Source organism: Heptranchias perlo, chromosome 2 (genome assembly GCF_035084215.1).
Source record: "Heptranchias perlo isolate sHepPer1 chromosome 2, sHepPer1.hap1, whole genome shotgun sequence".
NCBI classification, from domain to species: Eukaryota; Metazoa; Chordata; class Chondrichthyes; order Hexanchiformes; family Hexanchidae; genus Heptranchias; species Heptranchias perlo.
Window position 1 is genome coordinate 104,410,934 of NC_090326.1, and position 25,576 is coordinate 104,436,509.

Genomic DNA, 25,576 nt, shown 5'->3' on the forward strand with positions numbered 1-25,576 from the left:
TACTACCAGTTGTCATCATATTATCGTGCCACAAGTCCATTTCCGCCCTCCTCTTTTCGTGGTTGTCAGGTAACTGCAAATATACCGGCAAAAACTGTTAGAAACACAGTGATACTGAGCTTGTGAGCAATCGAACTTGAGTGCCAACACTGCCCCCTAGCTGTCAAACCACACACTTGGCCAGCTTTCTCTTCTGAGCCTTCACATCCGACTGTCTTGACTTTGCAAGTGGACTGCAGGAAGTCCCCACACGACCAGTTGCCATGACTTCACCCTTTGCGAAGTGTCTTGCAGCCTCGCAACGTTGATTGTGGACATCAAATGAAAGTGCGGTGAAAAAGTTAATCACACTGCTAGCAGAGAATGGTTTCGATCCATTGACCTCTGGGTTATGGGCCCAGCACGCTGCCGCTGCGCCACTCTGCTCCGATCTGGCAAAATTATACTCCACGGTGTGCCTGGTTTTTAAACCGTCCTCTGTTGCCAGCTTGCTTTTCAGAGCTTTCATGGAATCATCGAATCACAATCCAGCCCTTCGTACCGGCTCTTTGAAAGAGCTATCCAATTAGTGTCACTCCCCTGCTCTTTCCCCATAGCCCTGCAAATTCTTCCACTTCAAGTATTTATCCAATTCCCTTTTGAAAGTTACTCTTGAATCTGCTTCCACCAGCATTTCAGGCAGTGCATTCCCGATCATAACAACTCGCTGCGTAAAATTGTTTACCTCATGTCGCCTCAATTCCCTGAAATCTGTGTCCTCTGGTTATCGACCCTTCTGCCACTGGAAGCAGTTTCTCCTTATTTACTCTAACAAAACCCTGCATGACTTTGAACACCTCGATCAAATCTCCCCTTAACCTTCTCTGCTCCACACATAAGACGATCTTCACTTTGCAAATGGATTGCAGCAATTCCCCACACCACTCGTTGCCATCACTTGACCCTTTGCTCAATGCCTCTCAGCCTCGCTGCTTTGATTGTGGACAGAAATCGAATGAGTTGTGAAAAAGTTGATCTTGATGCTAGCAGAGAATGGTTTCGATCCATTGACCTCTGGGTTATGGGCCCAGCACGCTTCCGCTGCGCCACTCTGCTCAGACATAAGAGTGCACTATTTCGCTGGGTCTGGCTTGCAAACCACCCTCTATTGCCACCTTTCTCGTTCATTCAGATCATCGCAACTTTGCAAATTGATGCAGCCATTCACATACGGCTAGCTGCCATCATTTCATCCTCCCAGAAATCTCACCCAACCTTCCTCCATTGATTCTCAACAGCAATTTGCTCACCCACCTACAAATATACTGCTAATATTTGCTTCACATGTTCTCCTGATCAACTTTTCTGCCAGTCAGTTTCACTCTCAACCTCACAATGCCCTGCAAAGCTAACACAAATTTCTTCTCTTTGCAAGGACATCACTTCTTTTGCTTTTCACACCACTTTTTAGAATTACGCAAACAAGCACTTTGAAAAAGCTCACCTGACTACGGGCAGAGAATAGTTTCAATCTGATCACTGCAGCGCTATGGGTGACTACTGCTGTACCACTCTGCTTGCCAGCATGGTCTTGTTGAAGCCCTCCACCTGCTTTGTCCAGGACTCCCTCCTCCACCTTTGTCTTTGTAGCCTTCCCATCAGGTAATCTTTACTTTGTAAATTGATGCAGGCAGTCCACATACTACCAGTTGTCATCATATTATCGTGCCACAAGTCCATTTCCGCCCTCCTCTTTTCGTGGTTGTCAGGTAACTGCAAATATACCGGCAAAAACTGTTAGAAACACAGTGATACTGAGCTTGTGAGCAATCGAACTTGAGTGCCAACACTGCCCCCTAGCTGTCAAACCACACACTTGGCCAGCTTTCTCTTCTGAGCCTTCACATCCGACTGTCTTGACTTTGCAAGTGGACTGCAGGAAGTCCCCACACGACCAGTTGCCATGACTTCACCCTTTGCGAAGTGTCTTGCAGCCTCGCAACGTTGATTGTGGACATCAAATGAAAGTGCGGTGAAAAAGTTAATCACACTGCTAGCAGAGAATGGTTTCGATCCATTGACCTCTGGGTTATGGGCCCAGCACGCTGCCGCTGCGCCACTCTGCTCCGATCTGGCAAAACTATACTCCACGGTGTGCCTGGTTTTTAAACCGTCCTCTGTTGCCAGCTTGCTTTTCAGAGCTTTCATAGAATCATCGAATCACAATCCAGCCCTTCGTACCGGCTCTTTGAAAGAGCTATCCAATTAGTGTCACTCCCCTGCTCTTTCCCCATAGCCCTGCAAATTCTTCCACTTCAAGTATTTATCCAATTCCCTTTTGAAAGTTACTCTTGAATCTGCTTCCACCAGCATTTCAGGCAGTGCATTCCCGATCATAACAACTCGCTGCGTAAAATTGTTTACCTCATGTCGCCTCAATTCCCTGAAATCTGTGTCCTCTGGTTATCGACCCTTCTGCCACTGGAAGCAGTTTCTCCTTATTTACTCTAACAAAACCCTGCATGACTTTGAACACCTCGATCAAATCTCCCCTTAACCTTCTCTGCTCTGCACATAAGACGATCTTCACTTTGCAAATGGATTGCAGCAATTCCCCACACCACTCGTTGCCATCACTTGACCCTTTGCTCAATGCCTCTCAGCCTCGCTGCTTTGATTGTGGACAGAAATCGAATGAGTTGTGAAAAAATTGATCTTGATGCTAGCAGAGAATGGTTTTGATCCATTGACCTCTGGGTTATGGGCCCAGCATGCTTCCGCTGCGCCACTCTGCTCAGAAATAAGAGTGCACTATTTCGCTGGGTCTGGCTTGCAAACCACCCTCTATTGCCACCTTTCTCGTTCATTCAGATCATCGCAACTTTTCAAATTGATGCAGCCATTCACATACGGCTCGCTGCCATCATTTCATCCTCCCAGAAATCTCACCCAACCTTCCTCCATTGATTCTCAACAGCAATTTGCTCACCCACCTACAAATATACTGCTAATATTTGCTTCACATGTTCTCCTGATCAACTTTTCTGCCAGTCAGTTTCACTCTCAACCTCACAATGCCCTGCAAAGCTAACACAAATTTCTTCTCTTTGCAAGGACATCACTTCTTTTGCTTTTCACACCACTTTTTAGAATTACGCAAACAAGCACTTTGAAAAAGCTCACCTGACTACGGGCAGAGAATAGTTTCAATCTGATCACTGCAGCGCTATGGGTGACTACTGCTGTACCACTCTGCTTGCCAGCATGGTCTTGTTGAAGCCCTCCACCTGCTTTGTCCAGGACTCCCTCCTCCACCTTTGTCTTTGTAGCCTTCCCATCAGGTAATCTTTACTTTGTAAATTGATGCAGGCAGTCCACATACTACCAGTTGTCATCATATTATCGTGCCACAAGTCCATTTCCGCCCTCCTCTTTTCGTGGTTGTCAGGTAACTGCAAATATACCGGCAAAAACTGTTAGAAACACAGTGATACTGAGCTTGTGAGCAATCGAACTTGAGTGCCAACACTGCCCCCTAGCTGTCAAACCACACACTTGGCCAGCTTTCTCTTCTGAGCCTTCACATCCGACTGTCTTGACTTTGCAAGTGGACTGCAGGAAGTCCCCACACGACCAGTTGCCATGACTTCACCCTTTGCGAAGTGTCTTGCAGCCTCGCAACGTTGATTGTGGACATCAAATGAAAGTGCGGTGAAAAAGTTAATCACACTGCTAGCAGAGAATGGTTTCGATCCATTGACCTCTGGGTTATGGGCCCAGCACGCTGCCGCTGCGCCACTCTGCTGCTTTCTGGCAAAACTATCCTCCACGGTGTGCCTGGTTTTTAAACCGTCCTCTGTTGCCAGCTTGCTTTTCAGAGCTTTCATCGAATCATCGAATCACAATCCAGCCCTTCGTACCGGCTCTTTGAAAGAGCTATCCAATTAGTGTCACTCCCCTGCTCTTTCCCCATAGCCCTGCAAATTCTTCCACTTCAAGTATTTATCCAATTCCCTTTTGAAAGTTACTCTTGAATCTGCTTCCACCAGCATTTCAGGCAGTGCATTCCCGATCATAACAACTCGCTGCGTAAAATTGTTTACCTCATGTCGCCTCAATTCCCTGAAATCTGTGTCCTCTGGTTATCGACCCTTCTGCCACTGGAAGCAGTTTCTCCTTATTTACTCTAACAAAACCCTGCATGACTTTGAACACCTCGATCAAATCTCCCCTTAACCTTCTCTGCTCCACACATAAGACGATCTTCACTTTGCAAATGGATTGCAGCAATTCCCCACACCACTCGTTGCCATCACTTGACCCTTTGCTCAATGCCTCTCAGCCTCGCTGCTTTGATTGTGGACAGAAATCGAATGAGTTGTGAAAAAATTGATCTTGATGCTAGCAGAGAATGGTTTCGATCCATTGACCTCTGGGTTATGGGCCCAGCACGCTTCCGCTGCGCCACTCTGCTCAGACATAAGAGTGCACTATTTCGCTGGGTCTGGCTTGCAAACCACCCTCTATTGCCACCTTTCTCGTTCATTCAGATCATCGCAACTTTGCAAATTGATGCAGCCATTCACATACGGCTCGCTGCCATCATTTCATCCTCCCAGAAATCTCACCCAACCTTCCTCCATTGATTCTCAACAGCAATTTGCTCACCCACCTACAAATATACTGCTAATATTTGCTTCACATGTTCTCCTGATCAACTTTTCTGCCAGTCAGTTTCACTCTCAACCTCACAATGCCCTGCAAAGCTAACACAAATTTCTTCTCTTTGCAAGGACATCACTTCTTTTGCTTTTCACACCACTTTTTAGAATTACGCAAACAAGCACTTTGAAAAAGCTCACCTGACTACGGGCAGAGAATAGTTTCAATCTGATCACTGCAGCGCTATGGGTGACTACTGCTGTACCACTCTGCTTGCCAGCATGGTCTTGTTGAAGCCCTCCACCTGCTTTGTCCAGGACTCCCTCCTCCACCTTTGTCTTTGTAGCCTTCCCATCAGGTAATCTTTACTTTGTAAATTGATGCAGGCAGTCCACATACTACCAGTTGTCATCATATTATCGTGCCACAAGTCCATTTCCGCCCTCCTCTTTTCGTGGTTGTCAGGTAACTGCAAATATACCGGCAAAAACTGTTAGAAACACAGTGATACTGAGCTTGTGAGCAATCGAACTTGAGTGCCAACACTGCCCCCTAGCTGTCAAACCACACACTTGGCCAGCTTTCTCTTCTGAGCCTTCACATCCGACTGTCTTGACTTTGCAAGTGGACTGCAGGAAGTCCCCACACGACCAGTTGCCATGACTTCACCCTTTGCGAAGTGTCTTGCAGCCTCGCAACGTTGATTGTGGACATCAAATGAAAGTGCGGTGAAAAAGTTAATCACACTGCTAGCAGAGAATGGTTTCGATCCATTGACCTCTGGGTTATGGGCCCAGCACGCTGCCGCTGCGCCACTCTGCTCCGATCTGGCAAAATTATACTCCACGGTGTGCCTGGTTTTTAAACCGTCCTCTGTTGCCAGCTTGCTTTTCAGAGCTTTCATGGAATCATCGAATCACAATCCAGCCCTTCGTACCGGCTCTTTGAAAGAGCTATCCAATTAGTGTCACTCCCCTGCTCTTTCCCCATAGCCCTGCAAATTCTTCCACTTCAAGTATTTATCCAATTCCCTTTTGAAAGTTACTCTTGAATCTGCTTCCACCAGCATTTCAGGCAGTGCATTCCCGATCATAACAACTCGCTGCGTAAAATTGTTTACCTCATGTCGCCTCAATTCCCTGAAATCTGTGTCCTCTGGTTATCGACCCTTCTGCCACTGGAAGCAGTTTCTCCTTATTTACTCTAACAAAACCCTGCATGACTTTGAACACCTCGATCAAATCTCCCCTTAACCTTCTCTGCTCCACACATAAGACGATCTTCACTTTGCAAATGGATTGCAGCAATTCCCCACACCACTCGTTGCCATCACTTGACCCTTTGCTCAATGCCTCTCAGCCTCGCTGCTTTGATTGTGGACAGAAATCGAATGAGTTGTGAAAAAGTTGATCTTGATGCTAGCAGAGAATGGTTTCGATCCATTGACCTCTGGGTTATGGGCCCAGCACGCTTCCGCTGCGCCACTCTGCTCAGACATAAGAGTGCACTATTTCGCTGGGTCTGGCTTGCAAACCACCCTCTATTGCCACCTTTCTCGTTCATTCAGATCATCGCAACTTTGCAAATTGATGCAGCCATTCACATACGGCTAGCTGCCATCATTTCATCCTCCCAGAAATCTCACCCAACCTTCCTCCATTGATTCTCAACAGCAATTTGCTCACCCACCTACAAATATACTGCTAATATTTGCTTCACATGTTCTCCTGATCAACTTTTCTGCCAGTCAGTTTCACTCTCAACCTCACAATGCCCTGCAAAGCTAACACAAATTTCTTCTCTTTGCAAGGACATCACTTCTTTTGCTTTTCACACCACTTTTTAGAATTACGCAAACAAGCACTTTGAAAAAGCTCACCTGACTACGGGCAGAGAATAGTTTCAATCTGATCACTGCAGCGCTATGGGTGACTACTGCTGTACCACTCTGCTTGCCAGCATGGTCTTGTTGAAGCCCTCCACCTGCTTTGTCCAGGACTCCCTCCTCCACCTTTGTCTTTGTAGCCTTCCCATCAGGTAATCTTTACTTTGTAAATTGATGCAGGCAGTCCACATACTACCAGTTGTCATCATATTATCGTGCCACAAGTCCATTTCCGCCCTCCTCTTTTCGTGGTTGTCAGGTAACTGCAAATATACCGGCAAAAACTGTTAGAAACACAGTGATACTGAGCTTGTGAGCAATCGAACTTGAGTGCCAACACTGCCCCCTAGCTGTCAAACCACACACTTGGCCAGCTTTCTCTTCTGAGCCTTCACATCCGACTGTCTTGACTTTGCAAGTGGACTGCAGGAAGTCCCCACACGACCAGTTGCCATGACTTCACCCTTTGCGAAGTGTCTTGCAGCCTCGCAACGTTGATTGTGGACATCAAATGAAAGTGCGGTGAAAAAGTTAATCACACTGCTAGCAGAGAATGGTTTCGATCCATTGACCTCTGGGTTATGGGCCCAGCACGCTGCCGCTGCGCCACTCTGCTGCTTTCTGGCAAAACTATCCTCCACGGTGTGCCTGGTTTTTAAACCGTCCTCTGTTGCCAGCTTGCTTTTCAGAGCTTTCATCGAATCATCGAATCACAATCCAGCCCTTCGTACCGGCTCTTTGAAAGAGCTATCCAATTAGTGTCACTCCCCTGCTCTTTCCCCATAGCCCTGCAAATTCTTCCACTTCAAGTATTTATCCAATTCCCTTTTGAAAGTTACTCTTGAATCTGCTTCCACCAGCATTTCAGGCAGTGCATTCCCGATCATAACAACTCGCTGCGTAAAATTGTTTACCTCATGTCGCCTCAATTCCCTGAAATCTGTGTCCTCTGGTTATCGACCCTTCTGCCACTGGAAGCAGTTTCTCCTTATTTACTCTAACAAAACCCTGCATGACTTTGAACACCTCGATCAAATCTCCCCTTAACCTTCTCTGCTCCACACATAAGACGATCTTCACTTTGCAAATGGATTGCAGCAATTCCCCACACCACTCGTTGCCATCACTTGACCCTTTGCTCAATGCCTCTCAGCCTCGCTGCTTTGATTGTGGACAGAAATCGAATGAGTTGTGAAAAAATTGATCTTGATGCTAGCAGAGAATGGTTTCGATCCATTGACCTCTGGGTTATGGGCCCAGCACGCTTCCGCTGCGCCACTCTGCTCAGACATAAGAGTGCACTATTTCGCTGGGTCTGGCTTGCAAACCACCCTCTATTGCCACCTTTCTCGTTCATTCAGATCATCGCAACTTTGCAAATTGATGCAGCCATTCACATACGGCTCGCTGCCATCATTTCATCCTCCCAGAAATCTCACCCAACCTTCCTCCATTGATTCTCAACAGCAATTTGCTCACCCACCTACAAATATACTGCTAATATTTGCTTCACATGTTCTCCTGATCAACTTTTCTGCCAGTCAGTTTCACTCTCAACCTCACAATGCCCTGCAAAGCTAACACAAATTTCTTCTCTTTGCAAGGACATCACTTCTTTTGCTTTTCACACCACTTTTTAGAATTACGCAAACAAGCACTTTGAAAAAGCTCACCTGACTACGGGCAGAGAATAGTTTCAATCTGATCACTGCAGCGCTATGGGTGACTACTGCTGTACCACTCTGCTTGCCAGCATGGTCTTGTTGAAGCCCTCCACCTGCTTTGTCCAGGACTCCCTCCTCCACCTTTGTCTTTGTAGCCTTCCCATCAGGTAATCTTTACTTTGTAAATTGATGCAGGCAGTCCACATACTACCAGTTGTCATCATATTATCGTGCCACAAGTCCATTTCCGCCCTCCTCTTTTCGTGGTTGTCAGGTAACTGCAAATATACCGGCAAAAACTGTTAGAAACACAGTGATACTGAGCTTGTGAGCAATCGAACTTGAGTGCCAACACTGCCCCCTAGCTGTCAAACCACACACTTGGCCAGCTTTCTCTTCTGAGCCTTCACATCCGACTGTCTTGACTTTGCAAGTGGACTGCAGGAAGTCCCCACACGACCAGTTGCCATGACTTCACCCTTTGCGAAGTGTCTTGCAGCCTCGCAACGTTGATTGTGGACATCAAATGAAAGTGCGGTGAAAAAGTTAATCACACTGCTAGCAGAGAATGGTTTCGATCCATTGACCTCTGGGTTATGGGCCCAGCACGCTGCCGCTGCGCCACTCTGCTCCGATCTGGCAAAATTATACTCCACGGTGTGCCTGGTTTTTAAACCGTCCTCTGTTGCCAGCTTGCTTTTCAGAGCTTTCATGGAATCATCGAATCACAATCCAGCCCTTCGTACCGGCTCTTTGAAAGAGCTATCCAATTAGTGTCACTCCCCTGCTCTTTCCCCATAGCCCTGCAAATTCTTCCACTTCAAGTATTTATCCAATTCCCTTTTGAAAGTTACTCTTGAATCTGCTTCCACCAGCATTTCAGGCAGTGCATTCCCGATCATAACAACTCGCTGCGTAAAATTGTTTACCTCATGTCGCCTCAATTCCCTGAAATCTGTGTCCTCTGGTTATCGACCCTTCTGCCACTGGAAGCAGTTTCTCCTTATTTACTCTAACAAAACCCTGCATGACTTTGAACACCTCGATCAAATCTCCCCTTAACCTTCTCTGCTCCACACATAAGACGATCTTCACTTTGCAAATGGATTGCAGCAATTCCCCACACCACTCGTTGCCATCACTTGACCCTTTGCTCAATGCCTCTCAGCCTCGCTGCTTTGATTGTGGACAGAAATCGAATGAGTTGTGAAAAAGTTGATCTTGATGCTAGCAGAGAATGGTTTCGATCCATTGACCTCTGGGTTATGGGCCCAGCACGCTTCCGCTGCGCCACTCTGCTCAGACATAAGAGTGCACTATTTCGCTGGGTCTGGCTTGCAAACCACCCTCTATTGCCACCTTTCTCGTTCATTCAGATCATCGCAACTTTGCAAATTGATGCAGCCATTCACATACGGCTAGCTGCCATCATTTCATCCTCCCAGAAATCTCACCCAACCTTCCTCCATTGATTCTCAACAGCAATTTGCTCACCCACCTACAAATATACTGCTAATATTTGCTTCACATGTTCTCCTGATCAACTTTTCTGCCAGTCAGTTTCACTCTCAACCTCACAATGCCCTGCAAAGCTAACACAAATTTCTTCTCTTTGCAAGGACATCACTTCTTTTGCTTTTCACACCACTTTTTAGAATTACGCAAACAAGCACTTTGAAAAAGCTCACCTGACTACGGGCAGAGAATAGTTTCAATCTGATCACTGCAGCGCTATGGGTGACTACTGCTGTACCACTCTGCTTGCCAGCGTGGTCTTGTTGAAGCCCTCCACCTGCTTTGTCCAGGACTCCCTCCTCCACCTTTGTCTTTGTAGCCTTCCCATCAGGTAATCTTTACTTTGTAAATTGATGCAGGCAGTCCACATACTACCAGTTGTCATCATATTATCGTGCCACAAGTCCATTTCCGCCCTCCTCTTTTCGTGGTTGTCAGGTAACTGCAAATATACCGGCAAAAACTGTTAGAAACACAGTGATACTGAGCTTGTGAGCAATCGAACTTGAGTGCCAACACTGCCCCCTAGCTGTCAAACCACACACTTGGCCAGCTTTCTCTTCTGAGCCTTCACATCCGACTGTCTTGACTTTGCAAGTGGACTGCAGGAAGTCCCCACACGACCAGTTGCCATGACTTCACCCTTTGCGAAGTGTCTTGCAGCCTCGCAACGTTGATTGTGGACATCAAATGAAAGTGCGGTGAAAAAGTTAATCACACTGCTAGCAGAGAATGGTTTCGATCCATTGACCTCTGGGTTATGGGCCCAGCACGCTGCCGCTGCGCCACTCTGCTCCGATCTGGCAAAACTATACTCCACGGTGTGCCTGGTTTTTAAACCGTCCTCTGTTGCCAGCTTGCTTTTCAGAGCTTTCATAGAATCATCGAATCACAATCCAGCCCTTCGTACCGGCTCTTTGAAAGAGCTATCCAATTAGTGTCACTCCCCTGCTCTTTCCCCATAGCCCTGCAAATTCTTCCACTTCAAGTATTTATCCAATTCCCTTTTGAAAGTTACTCTTGAATCTGCTTCCACCAGCATTTCAGGCAGTGCATTCCCGATCATAACAACTCGCTGCGTAAAATTGTTTACCTCATGTCGCCTCAATTCCCTGAAATCTGTGTCCTCTGGTTATCGACCCTTCTGCCACTGGAAGCAGTTTCTCCTTATTTACTCTAACAAAACCCTGCATGACTTTGAACACCTCGATCAAATCTCCCCTTAACCTTCTCTGCTCCACACATAAGACGATCTTCACTTTGCAAATGGATTGCAGCAATTCCCCACACCACTCGTTGCCATCACTTGACCCTTTGCTCAATGCCTCTCAGCCTCGCTGCTTTGATTGTGGACAGAAATCGAATGAGTTGTGAAAAAGTTGATCTTGATGCTAGCAGAGAATGGTTTCGATCCATTGACCTCTGGGTTATGGGCCCAGCACGCTTCCGCTGCGCCACTCTGCTCAGACGTAAGAGTGCACTATTTCGCTGGGTCTGGCTTGCAAACCACCCTCTATTGCCACCTTTCTCGTTCATTCAGATCATCGCAACTTTGCAAATTGATGCAGCCATTCACATACGGCTCGCTGCCATCATTTCATCCTCCCAGAAATCTCACCCAACCTTCCTCCATTGATTCTCAACAGCAATTTGCTCACCCACCTACAAATATACTGCTAATATTTGCTTCACATGTTCTCCTGATCAACTTTTCTGCCAGTCAGTTTCACTCTCAACCTCACAATGCCCTGCAAAGCTAACACAAATTTCTTCTCTTTGCAAGGACATCACTTCTTTTGCTTTTCACACCACTTTTTAGAATTACGCAAACAAGCACTTTGAAAAAGCTCACCTGACTACGGGCAGAGAATAGTTTCAATCTGATCACTGCAGCGCTATGGGTGACTACTGCTGTACCACTCTGCTTGCCAGCATGGTCTTGTTGAAGCCCTCCACCTGCTTTGTCCAGGACTCCCTCCTCCACCTTTGTCTTTGTAGCCTTCCCATCAGGTAATCTTTACTTTGTAAATTGATGCAGGCAGTCCACATACTACCAGTTGTCATCATATTATCGTGCCACAAGTCCATTTCCGCCCTCCTCTTTTCGTGGTTGTCAGGTAACTGCAAATATACCGGCAAAAACTGTTAGAAACACAGTGATACTGAGCTTGTGAGCAATCGAACTTGAGTGCCAACACTGCCCCCTAGCTGTCAAACCACACACTTGGCCAGCTTTCTCTTCTGAGCCTTCACATCCGACTGTCTTGACTTTGCAAGTGGACTGCAGGAAGTCCCCACACGACCAGTTGCCATGACTTCACCCTTTGCGAAGTGTCTTGCAGCCTCGCAACGTTGATTGTGGACATCAAATGAAAGTGCGGTGAAAAAGTTAATCACACTGCTAGCAGAGAATGGTTTCGATCCATTGACCTCTGGGTTATGGGCCCAGCACTCTGCCGCTGCACCACTCTGCTCCGATCTGGCAAAACTATACTCCACGGTGTGCCTGGTTTTTAAACCGTCCTCTGTTGCCAGCTTGCTTTTCAGAGCTTTCATAGAATCATCGAATCACAATCCAGCCCTTCGTACCGGCTCTTTGAAAGAGCTATCCAATTAGTGTCACTCCCCTGCTCTTTCCCCATAGCCCTGCAAATTCTTCCACTTCAAGTATTTATCCAATTCCCTTTTGAAAGTTACTCTTGAATCTGCTTCCACCAGCATTTCAGGCAGTGCATTCCCGATCATAACAACTCGCTGCGTAAAATTGTTTACCTCATGTCGCCTCAATTCCCTGAAATCTGTGTCCTCTGGTTATCGGCCCTTCTGCCACTGGAAGCAGTTTTTCCTTATTTACTCTAACAAATCCCTGCATGACTTTGAACACCTCGATCAAATCTCCCCTTAACCTTCTCTGCTCCACACATAAGACGATCTTCACTTTGCAAATGGATTGCAGCAATTCCCCACACCACTCGTTGCCATCACTTGACACTTTGCTCAATGCCTCTCAGCCTCGCTGCTTTGATTGTGGACAGAAATCGAATGAGTTGTGAAAAAGTTGATCTTGATGCTAGCAGAGAATGGTTTCGATCCATTGACCTCTGGGTTATGGCCCCAGCACGCTTCCGCTGCACCACTCTGCTCAGACGTAAGAGTGCACTATTTCGCTGGGTCTGGCTTGCAAACCACCCTCTATTGCCACCTTTCTCGTTCATTCAGATCATCGCAACTTTGCAAATTGATGCAGCCATTCACATACGGTTGGCTGCCATCATTTCATCCTCCCAGAAATCTCACCCAACCTTCCTCCATTGATTCTCAACAGCAATTTGCTCACCCACCTACAAATATACTGCTAATATTTGCTTCACATGTTCTCCTGATCAACTTTTCTGCCAGTCAGTTTCACTCTCAACCTCACAATGCCCTGCAAAGCTAACACAAATTTCTTCTCTTTGCAAGGACATCACTTCTTTTGCTTTTCACACCACTTTTTAGAATTACGCAAACAAGCACTTTGAAAAAGCTCACCTGACTACGGGCAGAGAATAGTTTCAATCTGATCACTGCAGCGCTATGGGTGACTACTGCTGTACCACTCTGCTTGCCAGCGTGGTCTTGTTGAAGCCCTCCACCTGCTTTGTCCAGGACTCCCTCCTCCACCTTTGTCTTTGTAGCCTTCCCATCAGGTAATCTTTACTTTGTAAATTGATGCAGGCAGTCCACATACTACCAGTTGTCATCATATTATCGTGCCACAAGTCCATTTCCGCCCTCCTCTTTTCGTGGTTGTAAGGTAACTGCAAATATACCGGCAAAAACTGTTAGAAACACAGTGATACTGAGCTTGTGAGCAATCGAACTTGAGTGCCAACACTGCCCCCTAGCTGTCAAACCACACACTTGGCCAGCTTTCTCTTCTGAGCCTTCACATCCGACTGTCTTGACTTTGCAAGTGGACTGCAGGAAGTCCCCACACGACCAGTTGCCATGACTTCACCCTTTGCGAAGTGTCTTGCAGCCTCGCAACGTTGATTGTGGACATCAAATGAAAGTGCGGTGAAAAAGTTAATCACACTGCTAGCAGAGAATGGTTTCGATCCATTGACCTCTGGGTTATGGGCCCAGCACGCTGCCGCTGCCGCTGCGCCACTCTGCTCCGATCTGGCAAAACTATACTCCACGGTGTGCCTGGTTTTTAAACCGTCCTCTGTTGCCAGCTTGCTTTTCAGAGCTTTCATAGAATCATCGAATCACAATCCAGCCCTTCGTACCGGCTCTTTGAAAGAGCTATCCAATTAGTGTCACTCCCCTGCTCTTTCCCCATAGCCCTGCAAATTCTTCCACTTCAAGTATTTATCCAATTCCCTTTTGAAAGTTACTCTTGAATCTGCTTCCACCAGCATTTCAGGCAGTGCATTCCCGATCATAACAACTCGCTGCGTAAAATTGTTTACCTCATGTCGCCTCAATTCCCTGAAATCTGTGTCCTCTGGTTATCGACCCTTCTGCCACTGGAAGCAGTTTCTCCTTATTTACTCTAACAAAACCCTGCATGACTTTGAACACCTCGATCAAATCTCCCCTTAACCTTCTCTGCTCCACACAGAAGACGATCTTCACTTTGCAAATGGATTGCAGCAATTCCCCACACCACTCGTTGCCATCACTTGACCCTTTGCTCAATGCCTCTCAGCCTCGCTGCTTTGATTGTGGACAGAAATCGAATGAGTTGTGAAAAAGTTGATCTTGATGCTAGCAGAGAATGGTTTCGATCCATTGACCTCTGGGTTATGGGCCCAGCACGCTTCCGCTGCGCCACTCTGCTCAGACGTAAGAGTGCACTATTTCGCTGGGTCTGGCTTGCAAACCACCCTCTATTGCCACCTTTCTCGTTCATTCAGATCATCGCAACTTTGCAAATTGATGCAGCCATTCACATACGGCTCGCTGCCATCATTTCATCCTCCCAGAAATCTCACCCAACCTTCCTCCATTGATTCTCAACAGCAATTTGCTCACCCACCTACAAATATACTGCTAATATTTGCTTCACATGTTCTCCTGATCAACTTTTCGGCCTGTCAGTTTCACTCTCAACCTCACAATGCCCTGCAAAGCTAACACAAATTTCTTCTCTTTGCAAGGACATCACTTCTTTTGCTTTTCACACCACTTTTTAGAATTACGCAAACAAGCACTTTGAAAAAGCTCACCTGACTACGGGCAGAGAATAGTTTCAATCTGATCACTGCAGCGCTATGGGTGACTACTGCTGTACCACTCTGCTTGCCAGCATGGTCTTGTTGAAGCCCTCCACCTGCTTTGTCCAGGACTCCCTCCTCCACCTTTGTCTTTGTAGCCTTCCCATCAGGTAATCTTTACTTTGTAAATTGATGCAGGCAGTCCACATACTACCAGTTGTCATCATATTATCGTGCCACAAGTCCATTTCCGCCCTCCTCTTTTCGTGGTTGTCAGGTAACTGCAAATATACCGGCAAAAACTGTTAGAAACACAGTGATACTGAGCTTGTGAGCAATCGAACTTGAGTGCCAACACTGCCCCCTAGCTGTCAAACCACACACTTGGCCAGCTTTCTCTTCTGAGCCTTCACATCCGACTGTCTTGACTTTGCAAGTGGACTGCAGGAAGTCCCCACACGACCAGTTGCCATGACTTCACCCTTTGCGAAGTGTCTTGCAGCCTCGCAACGTTGATTGTGGACATCAAATGAACGTGCGGTGAAAAAGTTAATCACACTGCTAGCAGAGAATGGTTTCGATCCATTGACCTCTGGGTTATGGGCCCAGCACGCTGCCGCTGCGCCACTCTGCTCCGATCTGGCAAAACTATACTCCACGGTGTGCCTGGTTTTTAAACCGTCCTCTGTTGCCAGCTTGCTTTTCAGAGCTTTCATAGAATCATCGAATCACAATCCAGCCCTTCGTACCGGCTCTTTGAAAGAGCTATCCAATTAGTGTCACTCCCCTGCTCTTTCCCCATAGCCCTGCAAATTCTTCCACTTCAAGTATTTATCCAATTCCCTTTTGAAAGTTACTCTTGAATCTGCTTCCACCAGCATTTCAGGCAGTGCATTCCCGATCATAACAACTCGCTGCGTAAAATTGTTTACCTCATGTCGCCTCAATTCCCTGAAATCTGTGTCCTCTGGTTATCGACCCTTCTGCCACTGGAAGCAGTTTCTCCTTATTTACTCTAACAAAACCCTGCATGACTTTGAACACCTCGATCAAATCTCCCCTTAACCTTCTCTGCTCCACACATAAGACGATCTTCACTTTGCAAATGGATTGCAGCAATTCCCCACACCACTCGTTGCCATCACTTGACCCTTTGCTCAATGCCTCTCAGCCTCGCTGCTTTGATTGTGGACAGAAATCGAATGAGTTGTGAAAAAGTTGATCTTGATGCTAGCAGAGAATGGTTTCGATCCATTGACCTCTGGGTTATGGGCCCAGCACGCTTCCGCTGCGCCACTCTGCTCAGACGTAAGAGTGCACTATTTCGCTGGGTCTGGCTTGCAAACCACCCTCTATTGCCACCTTTCTCGTTCATTCAGATCATCGCAACTTTGCAAATTGATGCAGCCATTCACATACGGCTCGCTGCCATCATTTCATCCTCCCAGAAATCTCACCCAACCTTCCTCCATTGATTCTCAACAGCAATTTGCTCACCCACCTACAAATATACTGCTAATATTTGCTTCACATGTTCTCCTGATCAACTTTTCTGCCAGTCAGTTTCACTCTCAACCTCACAATGCCCTGCAAAGCTAACACAAATTTCTTCTCTTTGCAAGGACATCACTTCTTTTGCTTTTCACACCACTTTTTAGAATTACGCAAACAAGCACTTTGAAAAAGCTCACCTGACTACGGGCAGAGAATAGTTTCAATCTGATCACTGCAGCGCTATGGGTGACTACTGCTGTACCACTCTGCTTGCCAGCATGGTCTTGTTGAAGCCCTCCACCTGCTTTGTCCAGGACTCCCTCCTCCACCTTTGTCTTTGTAGCCTTCCCATCAGGTAATCTTTACTTTGTAAATTGATGCAGGCAGTCCACATACTACCAGTTGTCATCATATTATCGTGCCACAAGTCCATTTCCGCCCTCCTCTTTTCGTGGTTGTCAGGTAACTGCAAATATACCGGCAAAAACTGTTAGAAACACAGTGATACTGAGCTTGTGAGCAATCGAACTTGAGTGCCAACACTGCCCCCTAGCTGTCAAACCACACACTTGGCCAGCTTTCTCTTCTGAGCCTTCACATCCGACTGTCTTGACTTTGCAAGTGGACTGCAGGAAGTCCCCACACGACCAGTTGCCATGACTTCACCCTTTGCGAAGTGTCTTGCAGCCTCGCAACGTTGATTGTGGACATCAAATGAAAGTGCGGTGAAAAAGTTAATCACACTGCTAGCAGAGAATGGTTTCGATCCATTGACCTCTGGGTTATGGGCCCAGCACTCTGCCGCTGCACCACTCTGCTCCGATCTGGCAAAACTATACTCCACGGTGTGCCTGGTTTTTAAACCGTCCTCTGTTGCCAGCTTGCTTTTCAGAGCTTTCATAGAATCATCGAATCACAATCCAGCCCTTCGTACCGGCTCTTTGAAAGAGCTATCCAATTAGTGTCACTCCCCTGCTCTTTCCCCATAGCCCTGCAAATTCTTCCACTTCAAGTATTTATCCAATTCCCTTTTGAAAGTTACTCTTGAATCTGCTTCCACCAGCATTTCAGGCAGTGCATTCCCGATCATAACAACTCGCTGCGTAAAATTGTTTACCTCATGTCGCCTCAATTCCCTGAAATCTGTGTCCTCTGGTTATCGGCCCTTCTGCCACTGGAAGCAGTTTTTCCTTATTTACTCTAACAAAACCCTGCATGACTTTGAACACCTCGATCAAATCTCCCCTTAACCTTCTCTGCTCCACACATAAGACGATCTTCACTTTGCAAATGGATTGCAGCAATTCCCCACACCACTCGTTGCCATCACTTGACACTTTGCTCAATGCCTCTCAGCCTCGCTGCTTTGATTGTGGACAGAAATCGAATGAGTTGTGAAAAAGTTGATCTTGATGCTAGCAGAGAATGGTTTCGATCCATTGACCTCTGGGTTATGGCCCCAGCACGCTTCCGCTGCACCACTCTGCTCAGACGTAAGAGTGCACTATTTCGCTGGGTCTGGCTTGCAAACCACCCTCTATTGCCACCTTTCTCGTTCATTCAGATCATCGCAACTTTGCAAATTGATGCAGCCATTCACATACGGTTGGCTGCCATCATTTCATCCTCCCAGAAATCTCACCCAACCTTCCTCCATTGATTCTCAACAGCAATTTGCTCACCCACCTACAAATATACTGCTAATATTTGCTTCACATGTTCTCCTGATCAACTTTTCTGCCAGTCAGTTTCACTCTCAACCTCACAATGCCCTGCAAAGCTAACACAAATTTCTTCTCTTTGCAAGGACATCACTTCTTTTGCTTTTCACACCACTTTTTAGAATTACGCAAACAAGCACTTTGAAAAAGCTCACCTGACTACGGGCAGAGAATAGTTTCAATCTGATCACTGCAGCGCTATGGGTGACTACTGCTGTACCACTCTGCTTGCCAGCGTGGTCTTGTTGAAGCCCTCCACCTGCTTTGTCCAGGACTCCCTCCTCCACCTTTGTCTTTGTAGCCTTCCCATCAGGTAATCTTTACTTTGTAAATTGATGCAGGCAGTCCACATACTACCAGTTGTCATCATATTATCGTGCCACAAGTCCATTTCCGCCCTCCTCTTTTCGTGGTTGTCAGGTAACTGCAAATATACCGGCAAAAACTGTTAGAAACACAGTGATACTGAGCTTGTGAGCAATCGAACTTGAGTGCCAACACTGCCCCCTAGCTGTCAAACCACACACTTGGCCAGCTTTCTCTTCTGAGCCTTCACATCCGACTGTCTTGACTTTGCAAGTGGACTGCAGGAAGTCCCCACACGACCAGTTGCCATGACTTCACCCTTTGCGAAGTGTCTTGCAGCCTCGCAACGTTGATTGTGGACATCAAATGAAAGTGCGGTGAAAAAGTTAATCACACTGCTAGCAGAGAATGGTTTCGATCCATTGACCTCTGGGTTATGGGCCCAGCACGCTGCCGCTGCCGCTGCGCCACTCTGCTCCGATCTGGCAAAACTATACTCCACGGTGTGCCTGGTTTTTAAACCGTCCTCTGTTGCCAGCTTGCTTTTCAGAGCTTTCATAGAATCATCGAATCACAATCCAGCCCTTCGTACCGGCTCTTTGAAAGAGCTATCCAATTAGTGTCACTCCCCTGCTCTTTCCCCATAGCCCTGCAAATTCTTCCACTTCAAGTATTTATCCAATTCCCTTTTGAAAGTTACTCTTGAATCTGCTTCCACCAGCATTTCAGGCAGTGCATTCCCGATCATAACAACTCGCTGCGTAAAATTGTTTACCTCATGTCGCCTCAATTCCCTGAAATCTGTGTCCTCTGGTTATCGACCCTTCTGCCACTGGAAGCAGTTTCTCCTTATTTACTCTAACAAAACCCTGCATGACTTTGAACACCTCGATCAAATCTCCCCTTAACCTTCTCTGCTCCACACAGAAGACGATCTTCACTTTGCAAATGGATTGCAGCAATTCCCCACACCACTCGTTGCCATCACTTGACCCTTTGCTCAATGCCTCTCAGCCTCGCTGCTTTGATTGTGGACAGAAATCGAATGAGTTGTGAAAAAGTTGATCTTGATGCTAGCAGAGAATGGTTTCGATCCATTGACCTCTGGGTTATGGGCCCAGCACGCTTCCGCTGCGCCACTCTGCTCAGACGTAAGAGTGCACTATTTCGCTGGGTCTGGCTTGCAAACCACCCTCTATTGCCACCTTTCTCGTTCATTCAGATCATCGCAACTTTGCAAATTGATGCAGCCATTCACATACGGCTCGCTGCCATCATTTCATCCTCCCAGAAATCTCACCCAACCTTCCTCCATTGATTCTCAACAGCAATTTGCTCACCCACCTACAAATATACTGCTAATATTTGCTTCACATGTTCTCCTGATCAACTTTTCGGCCTGTCAGTTTCACTCTCAACCTCACAATGCCCTGCAAAGCTAACACAAATTTCTTCTCTTTGCAAGGACATCACTTCTTTTGCTTTTCACACCACTTTTTAGAATTACGCAAACAAGCACTTTGAAAAAGCTCACCTGACTACGGGCAGAGAATAGTTTCAATCTGATCACTGCAGCGCTATGGGTGACTACTGCTGTACCACTCTGCTTGCCAGCATGGTCTTGTTGAAGCCCTCCACCTGCTTTGTCCAGGACTCCCTCCTCCACCTTTGTCTTTGTAGCCTTCCCATCAGGTAATCTTTACTTTGTAAATTGATGCAGGCAGTCCACATACTACCAGTTGTCATCATATTATCGTGCCACAAGTCCATTTCCGCCCTCCTCTTTTCGTGGTTGTCAGGTAACTGCAAATATACCGGCAAAAACTGTTAGAAACACAGTGATACTGAGCTTGTGAGCAATCGAACTTGAGTGCCAACACTGCCCCCTAGCTGTCAAACCACACACTTGGCCAGCTTTCTCTTCTGAGCCTTCACATCCGACTGTCTTGACTTTGCAAGTGGACTGCAGGAAGTCCCCACACGACCAGTTGCCATGACTTCACCCTTTGCGAAGTGTCTTGCAGCCTCGCAACGTTGATTGTGGACATCAAATGAACGTGCGGTGAAAAAGTTAATCACACTGCTAGCAGAGAATGGTTTCGATCCATTGACCTCTGGGTTATGGGCCCAGCACGCTGCCGCTGCGCCACTCTGCTCCGATCTGGCAAAACTATACTCCACGGTGTGCCTGGTTTTTAAACCGTCCTCTGTTGCCAGCTTGCTTTTCAGAGCTTTCATAGAATCATCGAATCACAATCCAGCCCTTCGTACCGGCTCTTTGAAAGAGCTATCCAATTAGTGTCACTCCCCTGCTCTTTCCCCATAGCCCTGCAAATTCTTCCACTTCAAGTATTTATCCAATTCCCTTTTGAAAGTTACTCTTGAATCTGCTTCCACCAGCATTTCAGGCAGTGCATTCCCGATCATAACAACTCGCTGCGTAAAATTGTTTACCTCATGTCGCCTCAATTCCCTGAAATCTGTGTCCTCTGGTTATCGACCCTTCTGCCACTGGAAGCAGTTTCTCCTTATTTACTCTAACAAAACCCTGCATGACTTTGAACACCTCGATCAAATCTCCCCTTAACCTTCTCTGCTCCACACAGAAGACGATCTTCACTTTGCAAATGGATTGCAGCAATTCCCCACACCACTCGTTGCCATCACTTGACCCTTTGCTCAATGCCTCTCAGCCTCGCTGCTTTGATTGTGGACAGAAATCGAATGAGTTGTGAAAAAGTTGATCTTGATGCTAGCAGAGAATGGTTTCGATCCATTGACCTCTGGGTTATGGGCCCAGCACGCTTCCGCTGCGCCACTCTGCTCAGACGTAAGAGTGCACTATTTCGCTGGGTCTGGCTTGCAAACCACCCTCTATTGCCACCTTTCTCGTTCATTCAGATCATCGCAACTTTGCAAATTGATGCAGCCATTCACATACGGCTCGCTGCCATCATTTCATCCTCCCAGAAATCTCACCCAACCTTCCTCCATTGATTCTCAACAGCAATTTGCTCACCCACCTACAAATATACTGCTAATATTTGCTTCACATGTTCTCCTGATCAACTTTTCTGCCAGTCAGTTTCACTCTCAACCTCACAATGCCCTGCAAAGCTAACACAAATTTCTTCTCTTTGCAAGGACATCACTTCTTTTGCTTTTCACACCACTTTTTAGAATTACGCAAACAAGCACTTTGAAAAAGCTCACCTGACTACGGGCAGAGAATAGTTTCAATCTGATCACTGCAGCGCTATGGGTGACTACTGCTGTACCACTCTGCTTGCCAGCATGGTCTTGTTGAAGCCCTCCACCTGCTTTGTCCAGGACTCCCTCCTCCACCTTTGTCTTTGTAGCCTTCCCATCAGGTAATCTTTACTTTGTAAATTGATGCAGGCAGTCCACATACTACCAGTTGTCATCATATTATCGTGCCACAAGTCCATTTCCGCCCTCCTCTTTTCGTGGTTGTCAGGTAACTGCAAATATACCGGCAAAAACTGTTAGAAACACAGTGATACTGAGCTTGTGAGCAATCAAACTTGAGTGCCAACACTGCCCCCTAGCTGTCAAACCACACACTTGGCCAGCTTTCTCTTCTGAGCCTTCACATCCGACTGTCTTGACTTTGCAAGTGGACTGCAGGAAGTCCCCACACGACCAGTTGCCATGACTTCACCCTTTGCGAAGTGTCTTGCAGCCTCGCAACGTTGATTGTGGACATCAAATGAAAGTGCGGTGAAAAAGTTAATCACACTGCTAGCAGAGAATGGTTTCGATCCATTGACCTCTGGGTTATGGGCCCAGCACGCTGCCGCTGCGCCACTCTGCTCCGATCTGGCAAAACTATACTCCACGGTGTGCCTGGTTTTTAAACCGTCCTCTGTTGCCAGCTTGCTTTTCAGAGCTTTCATAGAATCATCGAATCACAATCCAGCCCTTCGTACCGGCTCTTTGAAAGAGCTATCCAATTAGTGTCACTCCCCTGCTCTTTCCCCATAGCCCTGCAAATTCTTCCACTTCAAGTATTTATCCAATTCCCTTTTGAAAGTTACTCTTGAATCTGCTTCCACCAGCATTTCAGGCAGTGCATTCCCGATCATAACAACTCGCTGCGTAAAATTGTTTACCTCATGTCGCCTCAATTCCCTGAAATCTGTGTCCTCTGGTTATCGACCCTTCTGCCACTGGAAGCAGTTTCTCCTTATTTACTCTAACAAAACCCTGCATGACTTTGAACACCTCAATCAAATCTCCCCTTAACCTTCTCTGCTCCACACATAAGACGATCTTCACTTTGCAAATGGATTGCAGCAATTCCCCACACCACTCGTTGCCATCACTTGACCCTTTGCTCAATGCCTCTCAGCCTCGCTGCTTTGATTGTGGACAGAAATCGAATGAGTTGTGAAAAAATTGATCTTGATGCTAGCAGAGAATGGTTTCGATCCATTGACCTCTGGGTTATGGGCCCAGCAAGCTTCCGCTGCGCCACTCTGCTTAGACATAAGAGTGCACTATTTCGCTGGGTCTGGCTTGCAAACCACCCTCTATTGCCACCTTTCTCGTTCATTCAGATCATCGCAACTTTGCAAATTGATGCAGCCATTCACATACGGCTAGCTGCCATCATTTCATCCTCCCAGAAATCTCACCCAACCTTCCTCCATTGATTCTCAACAGCAATTTGCTCACCCACCTACAAATATACTGCTAATATTTGCTTCACATGTTCTCCTGATCAACTTTTCTGCCAGTCAGTTTCACTCTCAACCTCACAATGCCCTGCAAAGCTAACACAAATTTCTTCTCTTTGCAAGGACATCACTTCTTTTGCTTTTCACACCACTTTTTAGAATTACGCAAACAAGCACTTTGAAAAAGCTCACCTGACTACGGGCAGAGAATAGTTTCAATTTGATCACTGCAGCGCTATGGGTGACTACTGCTGTACCACTCTGCTTGCCAGCATGGTCTTGTTGAAGCCCTCCACCTGCTTTGTCCAGGACTCCGTCCTCCACCTTTGTCTTTGTAGCCTTCCCATCAGGTAATCTTTACTTTGTAAATTGATGCAGGCAGTCCACATACTACCAGTTGTCATCATATTATCGTGCCACAAGTCCATTTCCGCCCTCCTCTTTTCGTGGTTGTCAGGTAACTGCAAATATACCGGCAAAAACTGTTAGAAACACAGTGATACTGAGCTTGTGAGCAATCGAACTTGAGTGCCAACACTGCCCCCTAGCTGTCAAACCACACACTTGGCCAGCTTTCTCTTCTGAGCCTTCACATCCGACTGTCTTGACTTTGCAAGTGGACTGCAGGAAGTCCCCACACGACCAGTTGCCATGACTTCACCCTTTGCGAAGTGTCTTGCAGCCTCGCAACGTTGATTGTGGACATCAAATGAAAGTGCGGTGAAAAAGTTAATCACACTGCTAGCAGAGAATGGTTTCGATCCATTGATCTCTGGGTTATGGGCCCAGCACGCTGCCGCTGCGCCACTCTGCTCCGATCTGGCAAAACTATACTCCACGGTGTGCCTGGTTTTTAAACCGTCCTCTGTTGCCAGCTTGCTTTTCAGAGCTTTCATAGAATCATCGAATCACAATCCAGCCCTTCGTACCGGCTCTTTGAAAGAGCTATCCAATTAGTGTCACTCCCCTGCTCTTTCCCCATAGCCCTGCAAATTCTTCCACTTCAAGTATTTATCCAATTCCCTTTTGAAAGTTACTCTTGAATCTGCTTCCACCAGCATTTCAGGCAGTGCATTCCCGATCATAACAACTCGCTGCGTAAAATTGTTTACCTCATGTCGCCTCAATTCCCTGAAATCTGTGTCCTCTGGTTATCGACCCTTCTGCCACTGGAAGCAGTTTCTCCTTATTTACTCTAACAAAACCCTGCATGACTTTGAACACCTCGATCAAATCTCCCCTTAACCTTCTCTGCTCCACACAGAAGACGATCTTCACTTTGCAAATGGATTGCAGCAATTCCCCACACCACTCGTTGCCATCACTTGACCCTTTGCTCAATGCCTCTCAGCCTCGCTGCTTTGATTGTGGACAGAAATCGAATGAGTTGTGAAAAAGTTGATCTTGATGCTAGCAGAGAATGGTTTCGATCCATTGACCTCTGGGTTATGGGCCCAGCACGCTTCCGCTGCGCCACTCTGCTCAGACATAAGAGTGCACTATTTCGCTGGGTCTGGCTTGCAAACCACCCTCTATTGCCACCTTTCTCGTTCATTCAGATCATCGCAACTTTGCAAATTGATGCAGCCATTCACATACGGCTAGCTGCCATCATTTCATCCTCCCAGAAATCTCACCCAACCTTCCTCCATTGATTCTCAACAGCAATTTACTCACCCACCTACAAATATACTGCTAATATTTGCTTCACATGTTCTCCTGATCAACTTTTCTGCCAGTCAGTTTCACTCTCAACCTCACAATGCCCTGCAAAGCTAACACAAATTTCTTCTCTTTGCAAGGACATCACTTCTTTTGCTTTTCACACCACTTTTTAGAATTACGCAAACAAGCACTTTGAAAAAGCTCACCTGACTACGGGCAGAGAATAGTTTCAATCTGATCACTGCAGCGCTATGGGTGACTACTGCTGTACCACTCTGCTTGCCAGCATGGTCTTGTTGAAGCCCTCCACCTGCTTTGTCCAGGACTCCCTCCTCCACCTTTGTCTTTGTAGCCTTCCCATCAGGTAATCTTTACTTTGTAAATTGATGCAGGCAGTCCACATACTACCAGTTGTCATCATATTATCGTGCCACAAGTCCATTTCCGCCCTCCTCTTTTCGTGGTTGTCAGGTAACTGCAAATATACCGGCAAAAACTGTTAGAAACACAGTGATACTGAGCTTGTGAGCAATCGAACTTGAGTGCCAACACTGCCCCCTAGCTGTCATGATGTGGAGATGCCGGTGATGGACTGGGGTTGACAATTGTAAACAATTTTACAACACCAAGTTATAGTCCAGCAATTTTATTTTAAATTCACAAGCTTTCGGAGATTTTCTCCTTCCTCAGGCAAATGTCAAACCACACACTTGGCCAGCTTTCTCTTCTGAGCCTTCACATCCGACTGTCTTGACTTTGCAAGTGGACTGCAGGAAGTCCC

The 25,576-nt window shown here is 46.7% G+C and overlaps 21 non-coding genes across 21 annotated transcripts; all 21 read right to left on the minus strand.

Moving 5' to 3' along the window:
* Window positions 1-354: 354 nt before the first annotated feature.
* On the minus strand, window positions 355-426 carry trnam-cau (transfer RNA methionine (anticodon CAU)). Its single transcript has one exon. It is a non-coding gene; the product is annotated as a tRNA-Met (tRNA).
* A 597-nt stretch (window positions 427-1,023) lies between these two features.
* On the minus strand, window positions 1,024-1,095 carry trnam-cau (transfer RNA methionine (anticodon CAU)). The gene has a single exon. It is a non-coding gene; the product is annotated as a tRNA-Met (tRNA).
* Window positions 1,096-2,033: 938 nt separating this feature from the next.
* Window positions 2,034-2,105, minus strand: trnam-cau (transfer RNA methionine (anticodon CAU)). Its single transcript has one exon. It is a non-coding gene; the product is annotated as a tRNA-Met (tRNA).
* Window positions 2,106-3,712: 1,607 nt separating this feature from the next.
* On the minus strand, window positions 3,713-3,784 carry trnam-cau (transfer RNA methionine (anticodon CAU)). Its single transcript has one exon. It is a non-coding gene; the product is annotated as a tRNA-Met (tRNA).
* Window positions 3,785-4,381: 597 nt separating this feature from the next.
* Window positions 4,382-4,453, minus strand: trnam-cau (transfer RNA methionine (anticodon CAU)). Its single transcript has one exon. It is a non-coding gene; the product is annotated as a tRNA-Met (tRNA).
* A 938-nt stretch (window positions 4,454-5,391) lies between these two features.
* On the minus strand, window positions 5,392-5,463 carry trnam-cau (transfer RNA methionine (anticodon CAU)). The gene has a single exon. It is a non-coding gene; the product is annotated as a tRNA-Met (tRNA).
* A 597-nt stretch (window positions 5,464-6,060) lies between these two features.
* trnam-cau (transfer RNA methionine (anticodon CAU)) lies at window positions 6,061-6,132 on the minus strand. Its single transcript has one exon. It is a non-coding gene; the product is annotated as a tRNA-Met (tRNA).
* A 938-nt stretch (window positions 6,133-7,070) lies between these two features.
* trnam-cau (transfer RNA methionine (anticodon CAU)) lies at window positions 7,071-7,142 on the minus strand. The gene has a single exon. It is a non-coding gene; the product is annotated as a tRNA-Met (tRNA).
* Window positions 7,143-7,739: 597 nt separating this feature from the next.
* On the minus strand, window positions 7,740-7,811 carry trnam-cau (transfer RNA methionine (anticodon CAU)). The gene has a single exon. It is a non-coding gene; the product is annotated as a tRNA-Met (tRNA).
* A 938-nt stretch (window positions 7,812-8,749) lies between these two features.
* Window positions 8,750-8,821, minus strand: trnam-cau (transfer RNA methionine (anticodon CAU)). The gene has a single exon. It is a non-coding gene; the product is annotated as a tRNA-Met (tRNA).
* A 597-nt stretch (window positions 8,822-9,418) lies between these two features.
* On the minus strand, window positions 9,419-9,490 carry trnam-cau (transfer RNA methionine (anticodon CAU)). Its single transcript has one exon. It is a non-coding gene; the product is annotated as a tRNA-Met (tRNA).
* A 938-nt stretch (window positions 9,491-10,428) lies between these two features.
* trnam-cau (transfer RNA methionine (anticodon CAU)) lies at window positions 10,429-10,500 on the minus strand. Its single transcript has one exon. It is a non-coding gene; the product is annotated as a tRNA-Met (tRNA).
* A 597-nt stretch (window positions 10,501-11,097) lies between these two features.
* Window positions 11,098-11,169, minus strand: trnam-cau (transfer RNA methionine (anticodon CAU)). The gene has a single exon. It is a non-coding gene; the product is annotated as a tRNA-Met (tRNA).
* A 3,292-nt stretch (window positions 11,170-14,461) lies between these two features.
* trnam-cau (transfer RNA methionine (anticodon CAU)) lies at window positions 14,462-14,533 on the minus strand. The gene has a single exon. It is a non-coding gene; the product is annotated as a tRNA-Met (tRNA).
* Window positions 14,534-15,471: 938 nt separating this feature from the next.
* trnam-cau (transfer RNA methionine (anticodon CAU)) lies at window positions 15,472-15,543 on the minus strand. Its single transcript has one exon. It is a non-coding gene; the product is annotated as a tRNA-Met (tRNA).
* Window positions 15,544-16,140: 597 nt separating this feature from the next.
* trnam-cau (transfer RNA methionine (anticodon CAU)) lies at window positions 16,141-16,212 on the minus strand. The gene has a single exon. It is a non-coding gene; the product is annotated as a tRNA-Met (tRNA).
* Window positions 16,213-19,504: 3,292 nt separating this feature from the next.
* Window positions 19,505-19,576, minus strand: trnam-cau (transfer RNA methionine (anticodon CAU)). The gene has a single exon. It is a non-coding gene; the product is annotated as a tRNA-Met (tRNA).
* Window positions 19,577-20,514: 938 nt separating this feature from the next.
* trnam-cau (transfer RNA methionine (anticodon CAU)) lies at window positions 20,515-20,586 on the minus strand. The gene has a single exon. It is a non-coding gene; the product is annotated as a tRNA-Met (tRNA).
* A 597-nt stretch (window positions 20,587-21,183) lies between these two features.
* trnam-cau (transfer RNA methionine (anticodon CAU)) lies at window positions 21,184-21,255 on the minus strand. The gene has a single exon. It is a non-coding gene; the product is annotated as a tRNA-Met (tRNA).
* Window positions 21,256-22,193: 938 nt separating this feature from the next.
* trnam-cau (transfer RNA methionine (anticodon CAU)) lies at window positions 22,194-22,265 on the minus strand. The gene has a single exon. It is a non-coding gene; the product is annotated as a tRNA-Met (tRNA).
* A 2,276-nt stretch (window positions 22,266-24,541) lies between these two features.
* trnam-cau (transfer RNA methionine (anticodon CAU)) lies at window positions 24,542-24,613 on the minus strand. Its single transcript has one exon. It is a non-coding gene; the product is annotated as a tRNA-Met (tRNA).
* Between the last annotated feature and the right edge of the window lie 963 nt (window positions 24,614-25,576).